Genomic DNA, 19,261 nt, shown 5'->3' with positions numbered 1-19,261 from the left:
GAAATCTGCACTTGCTCCATTTTGTAATGTGGGTACTTCAATTCCATGATTGGTGACAGCTCCTGCGTGAACAAAACAAGGATAGGAGAAGAGGACACAAAGGAGAAAAAGGGAAACTAACGTCACTTCTAGGCTACAAAAATGTAGGAATTGATGCCCTAATTGAGGTTTCTAACCTATTTTCAAGGGCATCTAAATAGGTATCTAAATGATATCGTGATAGCTATCGAAGAGTTGAGTGTCTCTTCTAGTCCCCCAGGCTCCTTCTGGAGTGAGTCGAGAGAGAAAGGAGTGATTCATTCAGGCTGATGGGACTGATAGCCCTCGGAAGGTATCTTTTATTTCTCAGGTAACACTTCAAGGTAAAGAATGTTGCCTTATACTCTCCAATACTTTACCAAGCTTGGTTTAAAGTATCTCAGGGTATGATCCTTTCATACGAAGGATATTCAACAGGCTGCTAGATCGTGTCATCATTTTGGCTACTTTCTTCTTAGAAATCATTCCAGGTGTGTGGCTTGGGAGGTGCCCATGATTCTGGGTCATGAGAAAGGTGTGCTTATTGTTCTTTGATAGCAGGTAATCCTGCAATGAGATGAAATCAAAGGCTTAGCAGATTGAAAATAATAATGAAAATGTGTCCAATTCCCTTTCCAGGAAGAGGCTATGGGGAAAACGTTTGATAAACAATGTCACAAGTTTTCTTCTGTGATGAAAGAAGAGCCTTAATACCTCAAATATGCCAAGATTATGTTTAAACTGAACAATGTTTTATGTTACCTGGGAAACATGACTATTTGCTTCCTTAGGGAAAAGAAATTCTGGCTAGTAATTTGCTCTGAGATGGCAGAGTTGCATCCTTTTTACTGGATGGGCAACCCAAATTCAGATAAGGAAGAGAAGCTGAAGCAGAGGAACAGTGGCCTTGTGTACAGAAAGCGGCAGAAACTGATCTGGTGCCACAGCTAGATGTGGGTGTGGAAGATGGTCTTGGATGAATAAAGAAGATACTCCAGAGAATGGATAACATAGCACTGGTCTGGCATTAAGAGAATAGGAGTGCAGAAACCTCATGGAAAGAAGTCATTCTACACCCAAACTCATAAGCAGAAGATAGACTGATTGGAAAAGAGTACAGGTAAATAAAATGCACCACAGGAGGGGTGAAGCAGGGGCAGAAAACTCATTCCTCCCGAGTCCCCCTTTGAGCTTTGGGTTTTGTGCACCTGTGGCTTATCAGAAGGGTATTTGCATTTTGCGAAGCTGACCATGTCTCTGTGTCCATGAGAGCTTGCTGGATGTTCTCCCAGTTTTACAGAGCCCTAGAATATGCAGTCTTGTAATCGTGTGTTTGATCGCATGTTTGACTAGTCACATCGGTGCGTTTTAACACTTTCAACAGGAAGATTCATCTGTATAGACCTGATCAGTGACAAACCTGCTCTTTTGACAGTAATAAAAAATACCTATTGAGATGGCTTTTACATGGATATGAACAAGAATGAATAAAAGCAGATGTCAGTCATTTAACTGGCTTAGTCTTTTGTTCTGTGCTGAGTCAGACAAAAAGCTCAGAAATCTGTTAGGCAGCTTTTCTTATCTATGAAGTCTGCATCTATTATACTGAGGTAGCTTATTTTTAATCCACTCTACGCAGTATGACCACATGGTTTTGAGATGGCATTGTCATAAATAAACACTTAATTGTGAGGGCTTCATTTGGATATTAGGAGATTAAACTTAATGGATTCTAACATGAGGTAGCTAAAGGCAGGGTACTGGCCTCGTATTCCCCTTTGTTTCTAGGGAGAGGACACCTCATACAGTCTGTGTGTGATGCCGAGCCACTCACGTTTTATCAAGCAGTGAACCGGATCCGTGTAGAGGTGTCTAATTTCTTAGCAGTTTGTTACTGTTATAATGAGTATGTAAAGCCTACAGATATGCAGCAGTTCACGTTTTTGTTCTGTTTTTCTCAACAGATCGGTTAGGATAGCAAGCTAAACTTTGTTTTGATAATCCTTCCTCTAGGAGATATTTTTGAAATTCACTAGGTTTTTTTAACTTTACTGACATGGGATAAGGGATGATATAGCTGAAATGATACTACAGTGACATAACAAAGAACAGTAAAGGTCAGACTAGATTAATTTGCTACAGGATCAGCTGGAGAATATTAAACCTCTTAACTGTAATCCTTTGATAACCAGTCCTATAATGTAATCATCAGTGTACATCCAATAACATCCATGTTAATTACTTTAGACTCTTTTTTTGTTTTTTTAATCAAAAGGCAAATTTTAAAGGATGACCATAACCCCCCAAACAGTTAAAATAATGTTTCTCAAATAAGAAGAGACTATTTTTATGAGGTGGCCGGGGAAAAGCCAGCCTGGAAAATATCCTTATGAAGGAAGCATCTGTCACAAGTCAAAATGTTATCGCTGGTCCCTGGGGAAATTCAGCCTAGGTACAAACAGAAGTGAAATACTTGATGCTGAGTTTTGACAGGCAAAGTGTGGATGCTTGCAATTTAGAGCATTTTATCAAGGTGGATCTGAGCAGTTTGCGCTGAACCTTGGGAATATGTGCAAAACCCTTGTAAATGCAAGTTCTGAGGACAAGGAAGAGAGTTTTTTGTGCACACACAACTTAATATGGATGGAGAGGGGGGCAGCTGCTTTGCATGAGGTCACAGGAGTGCTTTCTCCCGAAGCTGAGAGCTGTGTCCTGACTCGGATGTGTCTGCAAGCTCCTGCTGTGCCTCCTGCCGGCAGCACTGCTTGGGCAAAGCCCACTTGCAGGATGCCTCAAGCTCGTCGGAGCAGAGAATAGTTGTGCCGGTTATGGAGGAGTTCACCTGTTATGTGGACAAATGCTCAGAAAATATCAGGCTGCAACCTACATGTTTCTTTTTTACCCATACCAGAAATAATTAAGCATCCCTTAAAGAAAGAGCACTTTTATCTGTGCTGCACTGCTCACATGTCTTCCTGAAAGGTGAAAAAAATGCTCCAAGTCTTAACTGAAAAACTAGGGAGGGGGAAGTCTGCAAATTGATAACGACTGATCTCCAAGCCAAAACATGGTTAGGCTGAAACATTGCCTTTATTGGGAGCAGTGAAGGGATAAACTCTTGAAAATCTGCCCACTTCTTTGTACCTCTAAATTCGTATTTAGACACTAATTTTAAGCATTCATAGTGTAAGAGTTGCAGCTCAAATTAGTAAATCTGGCTCTCCTTCTCACTCCAAAAGAACAGAGATCAATTTGGACTGAATCCGGACGGTATGATCCAATTTTCAACAAAAAGGGCAAACGTTCTTTTTCCTTAAACTAGCTTGCAAAACCCTAAAGTCTTTGGGAAAATAAAAATCTCATGGGTACTCTGAGAAAATATTTACATGTGACTTCAGTTCCAAATATGCTGTAAAAGGCTGGATGTACCCATTTACAGCAGTCTCCTTTCTGATCCTAAGGATGCCATCATTTCACAATATAATCTCAGATTTGCGTAACGTTTTTGTTATGTTTTCCGTAACATTTTCCTTTCTAATGAAAGTTGCTAGAAAGGGATGGAGGTAGACAAATACATTCAGCTATGATTGCTGGGCCAAGGCACAGCGTTCCTCTGATGCAAAATAATTACTTAAACTTCTTGAGATGAATGTCTGAAAATAATCCAACAGCTGCATTTCTCTGGCATCCAGCTGTTCTGTGCAGTGTTTTGCGCAGTTGCAGTATTTGTGGGAGGAGGTCAGGTCTTGGGAGACCAGGGTTCAGTTCACTGCTCCAACCTTCCCCTGGAAGCTCAGATGAGGTGCCTGAAGTGTGTTTATACCTGTTGCCTGATAAATAATAAGCTGAATTCATGCTTACGAAGTGCAGGGAGAGCAACTTGCATCCCTCATGCACTATTTTCTCATTGGGATGTGATACTGTCGAAGTAATAACCCACTTCAGCAGGGCCCGCTAGCTCAGGTAGCCCCCTGCCACCACAGCTGTGCTGTTGCTAGCTCCACAGCTGCCTTTGTTACTGCTGCCTCCAAGACCTGTGTAGACTGCTCTAACATAAGGCAGCACAGATATACTTTTGGTCTTCTGTTCCCTTAGCTCTTTCATGTTTTGATCTCCGTAACATGCCCATAACGTAGGGGAGTTTTTTAGACATTAGAGAGAGTGAAATAGGGTTATGGGGTTCACCTGGCACAGCCAGGTAGGAGGACATATCTTATTCCTAGTCATCGATGCAAAGAGGATAGCAGGTTTTAAATGGTTACTAGCACTGTTTAGGGGAGCAGAGCTAGGCAGCTCAGAAAGTGCTAAAAACACTAGGAGGTGCTGCAAAAGGCAAAGAAAAGAACCACAGAGATATTAGTTATTTAATTTCCAGTGGGTGTACGCCACTGGAACTGTATTTCTACATTCAGTCCTTTCACTCTTCTGTTTCTGTAAAATACTTCAAAAGATTCAAACTAGCTTCTGGAGGACTATTGTTCTAGAATGCAATCAAGTTATTGCCCAAGCTTTACTGCAGTATCTTGAAGCTGAATTTGACCTGTTTGAGCCAAGCTCAGTGCCATGCATGGGGATGTATAGCAGCAGGGCCTGGGTTAATGCCTCTGACTCTCCGAAGGCAGCCGTTCTTCAGAACGGTTAGTGCTTCGATGCCCTCTGGATCAGTAAGCTTAGTCAATCTCCATTTTACTTCTAGCTACTTGTCTTTAATTCCAGTATTGGTCCACATTGTTCAAATTGCTGTTGAGCAGAGGTGTCTCTTGGCATAAATGAGTCCTATTAAAAAGTGTGTTCATTTGGGATGGGTGCTGTGGTCGTGATTCCATACCAGCCCCAGCCTTCTACCTAGCACAGACATTTTGTGTCTAGCACCACATCATGCCATATAGAAGTGGCAAAAGAAATGAATTAGAGGTGAAAATGAGTTTAGGAGGTCTCTTTGGACTGACTTGCAGCTTTTGGTGTATTCTAATTTTCAGGGCCTTCCGTGTTTGATAAATACTGAGTTCCAAACTAAATGCTGCCATCAAAACCAAAATCATTTGGCCAAACCCATGAGAAGCAGCACATACACTTTCTACTGATAACTGATCCCAATATGTTATTGTCCTGTTCTTAAAAAAAAAAAAGTGTTGACCTTAGGGGCAATTCTTGCTCTGTGTTGTGCTGTAATGCAATAGGATTTATAAATCTTTAACTGCAGTTGGTTTGCTATAAATGCTTAATGATAACATGATGTCCAAATGGCTGTTGGAGGGTATTAGTGACTAGGCAGAGTTACAAAGTTGCAGTGCTGTAAATAACCTAGGAATAGGCAGGGTAGGACAGATACACGTTTATTTCCTTTGCATCTGTTCTAAATATGCACTAGGGATAATGGGGAGTGTGGTTTGTGTGTGTGTGCGTGTGCACATGGACGTGTGCCTGTGCATAGAATTATGTAATGACTGTTCCATCAGCTAGCCTGGGAAATTTTAGGTTGCGTGGGAAGAAAATTGCATCACTTGAAATCACTTTTAATTAAACCTTTAAATGTTCGTTTTGTCAAATAAATGCTCAGAGCTCACAACTCTGCAGAGGACTTGCTTTTGAGCACTTAACTGGTGCCTTCTGCACAGAACTAAGCTTAGGAGGCTGCAAGGTGAGACAGCAGGACTGTATGTCAGCCACACAGCACGTTCTGCCAGATGCCTGTGAGCAGCACACAACTACTTGGCCTCCCCTTTGCCAGGGTACGAGCGTACAATGCACTAGGTCTCTTTCTTACCCCACTGGAAGCAGAGAGCGGAGTGGAGAGAGAAGGGAAAGGAGATCACCCCATCAGGTCTATTACTGTGCGCTCTGGCTCAGCCCTTCCGGATTAATTGTCCTTTTGGTTAAGAGTTGGCTCTTGGATGCAGATCAATTAAAAAGAAGCTTTGCATAATGATGCTTTTTATGTGGAAGAAGGGAAGAGAAAGGAGCATCAGACAAGCTCATGACTGTCTTCACTTGTGTGCCTTTCCTGCAGCTTTTACTTGGACAAATCAATTGCCAGCATATTAGTGCTTGGCTTCCTTGTTTACTCTGAAAGATTATGGCCCATTAGTGGACTTGTCTTGTAATTGAACTGAAATGTAAAATGCCAATGTCTTGACAACCTGAATGGACAGAATTAACTGCTGCAGACATTTCTGTCCTCCTCTGAAACATTTTGATTGAGCATAATTAATCCAGCTGAACTGATAGGATGATAGATGATTCCAGCCACAAAGGTTTGCAAGGGAAGTAAGGCTGGGCATACGTATCATAACAAGCTAAAGCGATAATGACAGACAATGGCTTCTGTTTTTACAGCGGATTTTTTTCCTCCATAAGGCTACATCTCAGTGGCAAAGCAAAAAATTTCACTTAGGGCCAATTTCAGAAGCCACTGACGTACGTCCCTGTGTCAGGCCCTCCTTGGAGCACCCTGAAAGCACATGTTTAACTTTGGCCTTAGTGTTAATTCAGGGTCCTAACTGGCTTCACCAGTGACAGTGTATAGGCTGCCATTGACCAGAAAAGACGTGTTACCAAATCAGAGATTTTTTACTGCCACTACTCTTCTAGGTACTTTCTCTCTTCAAAATTACAGCACACAATCAAATTGTCAGGAAAAAGCTTCAGAAGAAGTAGAACGTGTCCTTTGCATACTGCATTAATCCAGCAGCTGACGAGTTTTCTGTCTTACACTGGATTCCTGAGTCTGCAAAGTATATAAAGTTGCAGTGCCGAGGGACAAACTTTGGAGTTTCATACGAGGGAGAGACATGGCATGTTAAGCACTGATCACTGTCATTTAACAAAAAAAAAAAAAAAAAAGTGAGTTCAGATGACTTGCACGCACAGTCCCATCATCTGAAGGACAAAGAGTGAACCCAAAAGAGGAATCGCTGTGATGACAGGAGCAGTCTTCCCAGTGCTAATTGTGCTGGGCTTCACTAGGCTAATCGGGGTTGTTTGGCAGTTGCATGAGATACTTTGGGTTCCCATTCCCCTTCTGTCCAGCCTAGTCTTTTCCACTGCTGTTTACATACTATTTTTGTAATCTTGTCCTCCACATCTGCTCTGAAGGCTCAGGGCCAAAGCAGTGATTGAGGGCTGAAGTGGAGTGTTTATTATCTGCTGGATAATGAAAGAGGAGACACTGCTGCAGTAGCTAGTCCAGCAGGTACCCAGATTCAGGGCTCTGGTAAAAACATGAGAAATGCTCTGGCTTAGCAGTTGGCCTGAGTTATTTTGATGTCTTCACTTTTTTCTGGTGTTGTTTTTAACCCTTTTCTATAAACAATCAAAGATGAAAGATTTTATGAAATAACAACAAGTAGATGTTTTGCAATTCTTCAGGGCACAGCCTTGAAGTTCAGTTCACAGAGGCGTCTAGTTGTTCTAGCTTACCAGAAGCATTTAAGCTTCTTGTCACTGACCAAAATTAAATTAGAAATCTTGTAAAAATTGGTATTACTGTGGTTATTTCCTCTAACCGATCCTAGAATTACAGAAGCATGTAACAATGAATAAAAGGAAAAAATCAGAAGATATGGGTCATCACATGCCTTTATTTTCAGACACTATGAAGAGAAAATGATTTAGTGTCTCTTTCAGGTGTGAAAACACCACCTAAAGTTTGAGTCAACTTCTGTGGCTTCTGCAAGCTCTTGGACATTGTGCACTCCCCTCATTTTAAGTCAAGAGGCAAAATAAAATTATGCCTCAAGAGATCAAAGAATTTGTTCCAGTTGAGTTTCTGAGAGCAGCATTGCAGCTTTCTGCAAAATATACTGGAAGGTCAGCAAGTGTATAGCTTGGGGAGTAATATTCTGCTTTATTATATAACTTGTATCTCTGGAATTAAAGCTTAATCCCAAACCGTGGCTCGGAGTACAAATCAGAAAGGACTTGCTTACATTATCAGTAATGGAGCCACCCAGCTTTTTAATGGTACAGTAACAGGCATAAGCTAAAGGGATGTTTTTTAATCTGAGCCACCATGTAAGGGAAATGAGGCTGCTAGTTCTCCTTTGCTGCAAGCCTATAGCAGCTGTCCAGAAAATAAAGGTTCTGGCCAGCACTTTGATGAAACACATAGAGTTTTGTATGGCATCGGGTGCCAAACATGCTGCTGATAGAAGCAATAAATCCACATCCAAAACCTAAAAATAATATTGGGATTGTTTTAAATTAAGGTTACAGAATATGGATTTAATTAGACCCTGCATGGATTCTGAATAGCAATTATTACATATTTGTTCAGGTTTAAGTATTTTTATAGGATTTTTTTTTAATCCTGTTAGAATATTTTTCCTACGGGATGGGGATCATCTTTGTGAGAGGAAGAATGGTCTTGTGGTTAAGGCTGGCCTGTGACTTCGGAGATCTGTGTTCGATTCCTGGCTCTCCCACAGACACCCTGTGTGAGCTTGGGTAAGTCATTTAACAGCCAGCTTTTTTTCTTAAAATAAAAGTCCAAGCCCCATTTAAGCATCTAAAAGATATGGCTGTCGAGAACTGCTGAGTGCTCAGCATTTAAAAAAAAAGGGGAGAGAGAGAGAGAGAGAGAGAAAGAAAGAAAGAAAGAAAGGAGAAGAAGAAGAAAGCTGGCTAGCTATCCAAGAGTTGTCCTCTTTCAGTCCCTTTAGTGCATGCTGAGAATTTATGCAAATCTGTCCCTTCGTATCTCTATTCTTCATCTGTGCAGCAGAAATCATAATATTCCTCTAGCACATAGGGATTCTGGAAGTGCTAGCAAGGCTGCAAATGGGGCATAAGATTGGGATGAAGTTAAAATGATTTTACTTTGGTTTTTACGCCAGCACTGAGTGAATATATGAGAAATGTCATTGCTTCTCGCCAAACCGGTTTGCCTATTGCTGCAAACAACCCATCAAAAGGAGTTGAGCGGGGGAGTCTTTCTGCCACAAATGCGTTGTGTGAGTTTGAACTCAGCAGACTGGTGGCATGAGTTATGGAGCTCGTGTGTATTTGTTTATTGTTCCCTCCAGCAGCTCAATTTTCAAATAGATCATTCAAAATGTTGACTCATTCTGCCCCTTGTTTGAACCAAATGACAACTGTGAAGCCGTCGGCAGCTTTGAAGAAAACCAGCAACGTATTCAGAACCTGCACTGGGTTGAGCTAGACTTGCGCTCACAGCTCAGCAGCATTTCATGCAAGGTTCCTGAAGATGGCTACTACACCTTTCCCCACTCCTGACTGCCGAACCAATATATACTGTCCAGAGTCTTGTCCTGATTGTTTTCCAAGTTCCATATATGATTGGTGAGCCAAAAATTTCGATTGCAACGTCAACAGTTCTTCAGTATGCATTTGCAATTCAGCAGAAATTGGTTATAGCATGATATAGGGAACTCAGAGAGGCTGATGAAAATCAGACATGCAAACATTTGTTTATTTAGGACAAGAGAGCACAGGAAAGAAGTTTCTTAAAACAGGTTACCAAAAATTCCTGATTAAAACCAGTTTTTACTGTTGCAATCCACAGGAGTGCTTCACAAAAAAATTCAGTGAATGAATTTATACTCATACTAGTATGAATTAATTTGACCTGTCTCTCTCTGTTTTTATTGATTTAAAGAAATAACTGATTTGTCTTGACAGCACTACCTGTGTCTGCAGCTACACATGGAGGATGAAAGGACCATGACATAAGACAGATGTCCTGTAGTGAGCACACAGGCAAGGTGGTATGGTCCAGTTTTACAAATTACACACATGCAGTGAGAAAATACTACAGAAGTACTGGTGACAAGTGACAAGTAATGAAATGATTATTAAATGAAAAGTGGGTAGCAGGGAATAAAACGACAGAAGAGATCAACAGCATATAAGAAGGAGGTGGTCAGCAAATTAACTTACAAACTGATGCCAAAGAAAAATTTCTGTTTGAGGATGCAGGAAGTCAACACATAGCAAAGCCATTTCTAGGGTTACAGAAGATAGTTCTGAGTACAGCAAAACTAACTTGTAAAGTCAGACCATGGGTGTAGATTCATAAGGTCAGAGTATATTCTGGCTGGAGGGAACCCTCTGCTCAAAGCAGGGCTGACTTCAAAGCTAGACCAGGTTGCTCAGGATCTCATCTAATTGAATTTTGGATATCTCTAAGGGTGGAGATTTCACAGCCTCTCTGGACACCTGTTCACTGTCACGGCAAAATTTTTTTCCTTGTATCTAATTAGAATTTCCCTTGCTGCAACCTGTCTGCTGCCACTCATCCTTTCACTGTGCCCTCTGAGTAGAGCCTGGCACTGCCTTCCATCCAACCTCCATAAGGTATTTGAAGACAGCAATTAAAACCATCTTCTGCTATTAAAACACAAAGCTCTTCCTGAGTAGCCTTTGAGACAGCCGTGCTAAGGATTAATATTTTCTTCTGCTATCAAATCATCCGTTGCCATCACCCCGTGCAGCTTGTGTTCCTGTTTACTAGATGTGGATAAGCAGCTCTGAGTTCATCAAAATTTTAAAATACATAGACGTTACCAGTGGCACAAGCAAGTACCTGATCCCTTAAATGGCTGGAGGCTGCATGAGTGTGCAGAGGAAGGATCACCACGTACTTGTTGACCTGTCCTTGGGTACTCTTAGCAACACCTAGTATTGGCTTCCTCTGGGGACAAGACACTGGCCCGGGTGAATGTTTGGTCTGTTAGAATCGCTGGTTTTATGTTGCAATGTGTTGTGATCGTTCCCTGAAGTCAGGGAATGCTTTAAGGATAAAAATGCAACCTGGTGCCTTTCTTGTTAACATAAGTATTTGCAAAGTTGTATATTCAAGCCAGGTGGGAGCAAACCACTTTCTCCTTGCCTTTTCTAAACCTTTTGTTTTTGAGGATAGGCTTGTCCTTCTAGTAGCCACAGGGGCTACTACCACAGTATTTCCGATATTAATTCTAGTGGCACTGGCACAGTTGGAGAGGGAAAGTCTCTCAGTCCTGTGCCTGTTTCCAGTGGATTTTTTTTTTTAAAGCAGCATATGCCCTGGAATGTAAAGAATTTCCCCGTGTGGATTTCCATTCATTTCTGCTGGCCAGTGTTTTGCGTTGGAGTGTGGCCAAACTGGAACATATTTGCAATATATTTCCTGAATCACTTATGGTGTTTGGGTGAACTTGCCTCCAACAGCTGTGAAAGAATCGAAAGATGAAAACAGAGATCTAGTCATCCTGGCCACCGAGAACAGAGGCTGTGAGTGGTACAGGGAGAAGCTGGCCAGCAAGCACATCTTCTACATGGATCCCAGACTTTCCTTGATGGAGTCAGTGGCATCCCCCAATGGCCATTCCTTCCTGTTTCGGAAAGAGTTACAATCCACTCTGGCCAGATTTAAGTCATTTAAATGGAATTCCCCCATAGTAAATGGAGAGAAGGCACCACAAAAAAAGCCAGGCAGAATCCTATAATGCTCACTACTTCCGTAACGTTGAATGCACTCTGAGCTAGGATTTTTCTCTTTCTTAATGGAAGTTAAGCTCATCTTTGGAAGTACAATTACACAGAAGGAGATTTCCTTTAGGGTACTGAGCGCAGCATAAGACCTGGGGAACTTTTTAAAGCCTCCCATCAGCTCTGATATCAATTTAACTTAGTAGCGTACGGCAAGTTTATTACATTTGCTTATGGTTTCATCATTTATAAACTTTACACTTTAGATAACTGGATTTTTGAATGTCCATAAACTTTTGTGGGACTCCAGCTTATGAAATGTTTTTTTCCAACATTTTAGCTGAAGGAATAGAAAGAAAGCAGAAATCTCCCAGGGCACTCAGCATCCTGCAGACTTGGAGTTTTATATACTGTTCAATGCCAAATGCATGGCCGGCACCAAGCTAATAATCTACCTCAAAGCAATGTTACAAGGGCAATGACAGATCAAAGAGATTTAAAAATGAAAAAAGTTGTATGAAAGCTTGGTATTATTGATGTGCTCCATTGACGTAGGCAACAGAAGAGCCTAGTCTTTCAGACGTGAAAACTAATGAGGCCTCTCAGGCTAGGGAACACACTGTCCAATGGCCCACGCTCTGCAGGTGCCCCCAAAGCTTATTGCTGCTAGAGAGAAACTTGAATGAAAAGCTGGGGATGTCTGCCTGGCCATGTCCAGAATGCTGTTTGACTTCTTTGATCTATGATGATTTACATGTATACAAATTTATTTGAAATAGTAACTTACATCAGTAAAAATCATTTTGAAATACTCATCAAACCCCTAGCCTCCAATAAGAATGACTCCTAGCCTCCAATAAGAATGACTCTATTTCTCAGTTAATATTCCTTTTCATCTCTAGCTCTTGGGCTCCATTAGGCCAAAGTGACTGGGAAAAGAAAGGATCTTGTAGGAATAAGCACCATGTTCCAAATACGGTATGTCACATCTCTGAAAATGCCAAGGGGCATATCACTTTTAGCAGGGGTTTGCTTTGCCACTTTGTGCTTTTGAAAGAACTAAAGTTAAATCTCAGTTTGTTTACAATGAAGAAAGAGGCTGAGATGGGTCACCTCATATGACTGATGGGTTAGTTTTCTTTTCTGATTGATCTCAAGAAAGTCACTCAAGATTCACTTGCCAGAGACAAACATCTGAAATGAAATTGTCATTATTCAGTTCCCAGCACATCAGGGGAGTCATAACAGTAATAACACCACTGGGCACTCCTTTAGTGCCTATCATCACAATGTTGCAAAGTACTTTATCTATAGAAATTAATTAGTGCTTACCACATATACAGTGGGAAGTCAGTGCTATAAGCCCTGCTTTAAAGCTGAGAAAACGAAGGCAGAGAGAACTTAGGTGACACTTGAAAAGACACTTCCTTACGATGGATAAAACCAGGAATTCTTTTTCCACCTTCCTGTTAACCGTTTTGCCACCTGCTTTCCCTCCCCCTCCAACTGTGATAGCACTGGAAATTGTTCAGTGAGGTGTACTGCAAGGTTTCTTTGAGCTGACTACAGTTTAATCACCCAAGAAGCAGCAATAATTTGCCATATGGACAATGTCATTCAATTTCAGCTATAAAAGCTATGCAACGCAGACAAACTCAAGACTGCTTTTGCATTAACCATTTAATTTTTGGTTCTTCTTTCCTTGTAAAGACACTCTTTGTTGGATGATTCAATTTAAGTGGAGTCCAAGATGCAATCTCTTTGCAGGTAGGGTTATATTCTCACCCTTACTACACTTCCTTTTTGCTTCCTATACAGTACTTTGAACATGATACAGTTCAGTAATTAGATTGCTTTGCTGACAAAGAAAAGGGGTTTAATCATGGAGACAAAGGCATTTCAGGCTCCCCAGGAGATCAGAAAGTTAGACTGTAGTTCCATTGATTCATGGCCTATGTGTTCCCACAGCAAAAACACAAAGCAACATTGAGTTTAGTCTCTGTGGATCCAAAAAAAGAGAGCCTAACAGTAGACCGGAATATAGGGGACAAATGCTCTCACCAGTTCTCTGCTGGCTGGGTTTTAGCACGAGTTGAAACATCAGCCTTCCTGCATCTGAAGAGGGACAAATTATTACAAATATTTTAAGAAAACAAATTAAAAAAATCTCCAGTGGCTTCTGGAAAAACAGAAGGAAAAACTGTTGAAAGTTGGACTCTTCAAGCTGTGCAATACAGAGGATATAGCCACTTAGTTTTATTTTCTGACTTGTTGTTGCTTCTCCTCTCAGATTGAACTCTGTCTTCATGATTTAAAACATAAACTTGACAATAGGCAACCTTAGTGTTGTGTTTGGATTTTTCTTTTTTAGGATAGACTTGTTAATACATAGGGAATTTCACTATTCTGAAAAACAGAATTTATCTGGGGATGTTATCCCTGTGTGATACGCTCGAGACATACTCAAAAGTGAGAATCACCTTGAAAAGCCAAGTATAGAGAAGGTGCCAGGTCTATTCACTCCTCACTCTCTCTTCCATTAATATTTAAAGCAGTAAACACCTGCCCAGCAGTATCTCAGTTATCACCAGCCATTTCACCTAAGGCACTACTATTTATTAGCAAAAGGTATGGGGTTTCAAAAGCTTTTGTGGGTGTGGGGAAGAAGGCTGGGTAGTAAAAACATATGCTTCCTACAAATTATCAGTGTAGAGCAAAGACTCACACTTCATGTGGATTCACACATGTAACCTAGAGCCGTGCAATGGTTATCATCTGCGGTGAGCACTATAAATGGAGGCCCCAATGGCATTCCTGGGCTCTTCCAGGAGGACAACCATTCACCATTTATGTCCGTTCTTGCGGTTGTAAGTTCAGTCTTTGTCTGGTGGATTTTTGCCAGTGCATTCCTGAAACAGGAGACTTCTTTTGCTTTTGTGTAAGATGTGCATTCATTCTTTTCCACATCAGTAATGCATTACACAAAACAGCATCAAGCGTGATTCAAAAAGAAATAGGATTAGAGGTACCGTACAGTACAAAGCATACCACACGCGCCAGACAAAGTCACAGGTTCAAGTAATAAGCAGATGGAGATGTAGCAAGAGGGCACGGGCAGCGTGGAAATGTACTTAGGAAGCTGATCTTGGTTACGTGTTTGAGTGTGACCACAAAAATGGGTTGACAGAGGTTTCCTATTCAACAGCCACATCATATAAACCATTTCATAAGCTGATTAAATTCCATCTTAAAACCAGTTAGTCTCTGCGTTCCCAGTGCTGCCCATGGAAGGTGGTTCCAGACTCTTCCTGCTCTGGTTGCTGGAAGTCTTCTGATATACAACCTTATTGTACCCATGGTTATTTTAGTCCCATTTGTTCTTCTAAAGCTTCCTTTAGCTTAAACCATTAAGTTCCCTTCCCGCCACGTGTATTTATGAACAGCAATCATTCCTTTACAGCTATCCTCTTCAAGGCTAAATAGGTAGAGGTCTGTCTTTAATTTTATCTCAGAAGAAGAACCCTACTCTTAATAGCAGCACTCCTCTGTTACAGTTTGAATTTATACTTTCTGAATATGGGTAATGGGCAGTATATCAGCCTTCCTAATCTCACCAGAGCCTCATACAATGACAATGCCACTTCTATCTCCTGGAGAGATTTCTCTAAACACACTCTTGGTCTGATTTTTGTCTTTCCTGAATGATTCATAAGAATGCCATACAATCACCCTGCAACTAACACACAGAGATCTTTATGCTCACTTCCCGCTAATGAGGTCTCTGCTCATACCACCAGCCATGAATTTCCATCCAACACAAATGCAGGGTTCATGTAACATATACAAAACAGCTTGAGAAACAGAGAAAACTCATTGACACTGATACACTGCCCTCCTGAAAAGCATCCAAGTAGTTTCCAAAAAGTATACAATTGCAGCTACACCCTCCCACTGAAATGAAGATAGCTTTTTGTGTGGAAGGTGGATTCTATTGAATACCACTCGCCAGGCATATCTGACAAGAAGATCACCTTCTCAAACGGAAACAGAATTTTTGGAAGGCAGAAGGTAATGAAGTTTGCTTAGTGCACTGATGTTTCTGACTATAGTCTTGCAAAACACACCATGCAATCTGTAATGAGTAAGGATAGCCTTTTTTATGTGATGGCTGAAGGATGTCAGATCCTACAGCACAAAGCTCGGTAACTTCACACGTCAGTATTGGTCCTGTCTCAAAGGGAGTAGTGCCACCTACTGAATTACCAGCACCATTTCCTGCAACAGTTGGATTTTAATGCTGCTTACTTGAGTGAAGCCCATGGTCTCCCAGATGAGGTACTTCCCTTCTCTAGAGTGTCAGGTGCAGGACTAAATTATTCATTTCAATGTTCTAGAGATGTTTCAAAAGCGGAGGAATATAATTTGCTTACAGGCACTTTGGTGTTACTGTCAGAATGAACATGCCCATAGTATTGAAAATAAAAAGAGGTAGCTGACGCTGGACCAAGAGAGTAACATAATATGAGAATAACATTGCCTCCTTAACAGAGGACAGGGTTCAAGGTAGTCGTCTCCAAAACCATGCAAGCCTATCGCACTTGAAGTTGGACATAATTTTCTTTGTTATATCTCTGAAAATCTCCTTCACGCTATCTTTTACTCAACTCCCCCAAATGAGTCAGTCACAGATACATCAGTGATTACTCATGCTACAACTGGCATATTACTGAGAGTTTCAACTCTAAGGTCAGTAAGTAATCTTTAACATTTTGTTTTGAAGGAAAAAATGGGGAATATTGTATCCCTTTCCTCCTACCGTTCTTTCAATGATGTGCAAAAGTAGTCTAAAAATTTTTTACCAGCCTACTTAGTTTTTGTTATTCTTTTACCTTAAAAATATCATGTGTCTCGTCTTTCTGGTTTTGTTGCATGTATTTCTTGGGAAATGCCTAGGCCTCATTTTCTGAGCTGATTAACTGACAATTAACCCAAATTAGTTTATACATTTGTAAAGACTAATTTAGCTACCCACAAGTATTTGTTTCAGGATACCATAATTTGTTCAAAATGGAGCAAAATATCTAATCTAGCTATTCTTAGGGTTGATTAAGAGGTAGCAGCTCATCACTGTTGAAGATGTAGTGGTTAGAGCTGGTTTGAATATTTTTGGAAGTTGTTCTTTTTCCACAGAACCCAAAATTGTTTCATCTGAAGTATCTTGGCGATGTGAAACTTTTGGTGAATCGAAGGCTGACTTCCAATGGAACCATGCCTGACAGTTTTCCCATCGAATAATATCTCTGACATTGTCAGCTTATTTGTTCTCCAGCCATTCATTGTCTCATGGAGGCACATGCTGCCAAACTAATGACAACCAGCTCCTCGGACAGAGCCAGAGGGTGGATTTGGCCAAGTCCAAACTGAGAAGGTGCCATGGGTGCAGCTGGGCCTGGGCGGGCTGGTTCCCCGTGAGGTGGCAGTGGGGGTGAGCGTTGAGCTCTCTGGAGGTGGCTCTTCCTAGCCAGCTGGGGAAATGGCTGTCGTGTCAACAGCTGGCTCTGCTGAGCCAGAGGGACTGACTTTGAGCACAGCTTCTGTCTTCTGTGAGAGTCTGGCGAATCTTTGATAAACCAAACACTTCTGCCTCTTTCAGAGAAACAGTCTGTAGACTTTCTTCTTCCCTTTTAAGGAATTAGTGAAACCCTATGAACATTTTCACCTCTGAAAAGCTCTGATTTAAGGAACATGAATCAGCCAATATTTGCAACCATCCAGTGTCTCACAAAATTAATGGCAGCTTATCAGTCTCATCACCGCGCGCCGGAGAGAAACGAACCACAGCAGAGTCAGTGTTCTCAGTCATTCCTGGCAGGTAGTTTACCTGGCATCTACAATAACACTGCAATGTCTACGCAAGTTGCAACGCATTCCTCTTAAAGATAAATCACCTACTGCTCTGCAGAAGATAAAACATACTTGACAAATGCAATTTACCACTGAAACAGGAACAATCTCACAATATTTGCTACCGAGAATGCAATAACTAACCATATTGATCCGCATAAAGTAATTTAGGGAATCTTGCTCAGAGATGTGGTGGTGTGGCTTGGATGCTATGCAGCACTATAGAACAGTTACAAAAAAAGGGACATTCAGTATCAAAGTTGCACAGTTCTTCATTAATTTGCTATCTCCACAGGCACAGTATGGGCCAGTGTAAACTAATATTCAGGAACGTAGGATGAAGGAGTCTCACAGAAAACTCTGGGTAAGGTTTCTTTTTTTGTTTGTCCTCTTTTTTTTTCTGGAAGAAATGAAATGGTCTTAAATTGAAAGAAAACATTCCGGTTTGGGAAAAAACGAACCAGATTGGCTCTGTTGATTCCTTGTTGAATAATACCCTAAGCAGCTACTTCAAAGGGCTGCCAGACACCTTAGAGGCAAGAGACAGAAGACCAGAGAAATAATCACCCGGAGAATCAAAGGAGTTTCAGGTCCTTCCCTCTGTTACACCTCGATGGTGTAAGCTAAGAAATGGGCTGATGCCGACAGCAGCTGCCTAACGGGGGAAGAAGCAGCCCTACAAGGCAGAGCAAGGGGAGTCTGCAGCAGCAGGAATCAGAATCCAGCCGGGCCAGCAGCCTGGTGGTTTCCATTGAAAATAACCATGGAAATGATAGATTCCAGTGGATTCTCAATTTGTTCAAATCAGCACTTTCCAACCCAAAATGCTTTCCGTCAGAACAATTTTTAACCAGACTTAGTGCTTGTGACTAACTCCAGATAGCAACGAAAGGGAGTTTGCAAGGTCATTTCAGTGACCGGTGCTAGCAGTGGCTCTTGAAAAAGTTTTTTAAAAGAGAAGGAGATGAGGTTACCAGAGGCAGCACCAGTCGGGGCGGCGTAAAAAAGGCACCCAGGATTCAAGGTTTGGCTGGAGAAAAGTCTGGGACTGCTACCGTTACTGCAGCACCACAGTGTTCCCTTGCTCCCTAGATTTGTAGGAACCTGAGTATCTACTCCAGGCAGCTTCTTTGATCAACTCTCCCTGACACTGACTCTCACACTAAGGTTGTGTGTGTGTGTGTGTGTGCGCGCGCGCAAGTGTATGCACATCAGCATGCACATGTGTGCACACATGCTACGGGTAGCCCCTTTCCAGAGGTCTACAACCAACTACAAATGGCCTCTTGGATTCTAGCAGTTTCAATTTTTTCCCCCAAAATCAGCTGGCAATTTTTTAATATTCTGTTCTTTCAAAGCTGCTTGCCCTCCCTCCATTTTTGTCTCTTCTTTATGTTTTTTATCATTCAATAGTGATATTTCTACTGCTCTGAATAGTGGAAAAAACAGATATGAGTAAAAAGCAAGAAAAAATGTAAAATTTTCCACCCCATGTTGAGTGGATTTAGGCAGAAGTTCAGCATGGCAACATTATTCATATCAAAAGCAGGCACAGAGCTAAACTATATTCCAATAAGTCCCTCAGGCTTTGATGAAGAAGATGGTTTATATGTGAGAGAACAATTAGAAAAGAGAAAATAATATCTGGTCATGCTTGCGTACCTTCATACCTCTGCAGTTTAATTGTATATACAACTTTCCTCATTTGCACTCTTATCTCTACTGTGTTTTACGCTTTTTTAATGAAAGCATATCCTTGTAAAGGTCTTTTTCTGACTGTAGGTGTAGAATATGCTTATTTTAGGATGCTTTAACAAGAGGAGAAGAAGCCTAAAGTATTTGCAAAGATGTGTTTGACTACCTGGCCTTTGTATTCCTTCCTGCTGGAACGAAGAGTGTGCAAAACAAATCG

The 19,261-nt window shown here is 41.3% G+C and overlaps 1 long non-coding RNA gene across 1 annotated transcript in view; it reads right to left on the bottom strand.

Annotated features, from left to right (window-relative positions):
- Positions 1–427: 427 nt before the first annotated feature.
- Positions 428–19,261, bottom strand: part of LOC138061596 (uncharacterized) — a 51,762-nt gene continuing 32,928 nt past the window's right edge. The window contains exon 3 of the long non-coding RNA XR_011135460.1: positions 428–585. This is a non-coding gene — a long non-coding RNA (uncharacterized lncRNA). The remainder of the gene's footprint in view (positions 586–19,261) is intronic.

This window comes from Struthio camelus, chromosome 19 (genome assembly GCF_040807025.1).
Source record: "Struthio camelus isolate bStrCam1 chromosome 19, bStrCam1.hap1, whole genome shotgun sequence".
Lineage (NCBI taxonomy): Eukaryota > Metazoa > Chordata > Aves > Struthioniformes > Struthionidae > Struthio > Struthio camelus.
Note: the sequence above shows the minus strand (reverse complement) of the source record. Positions and strands in the feature narration are given on the sequence as shown.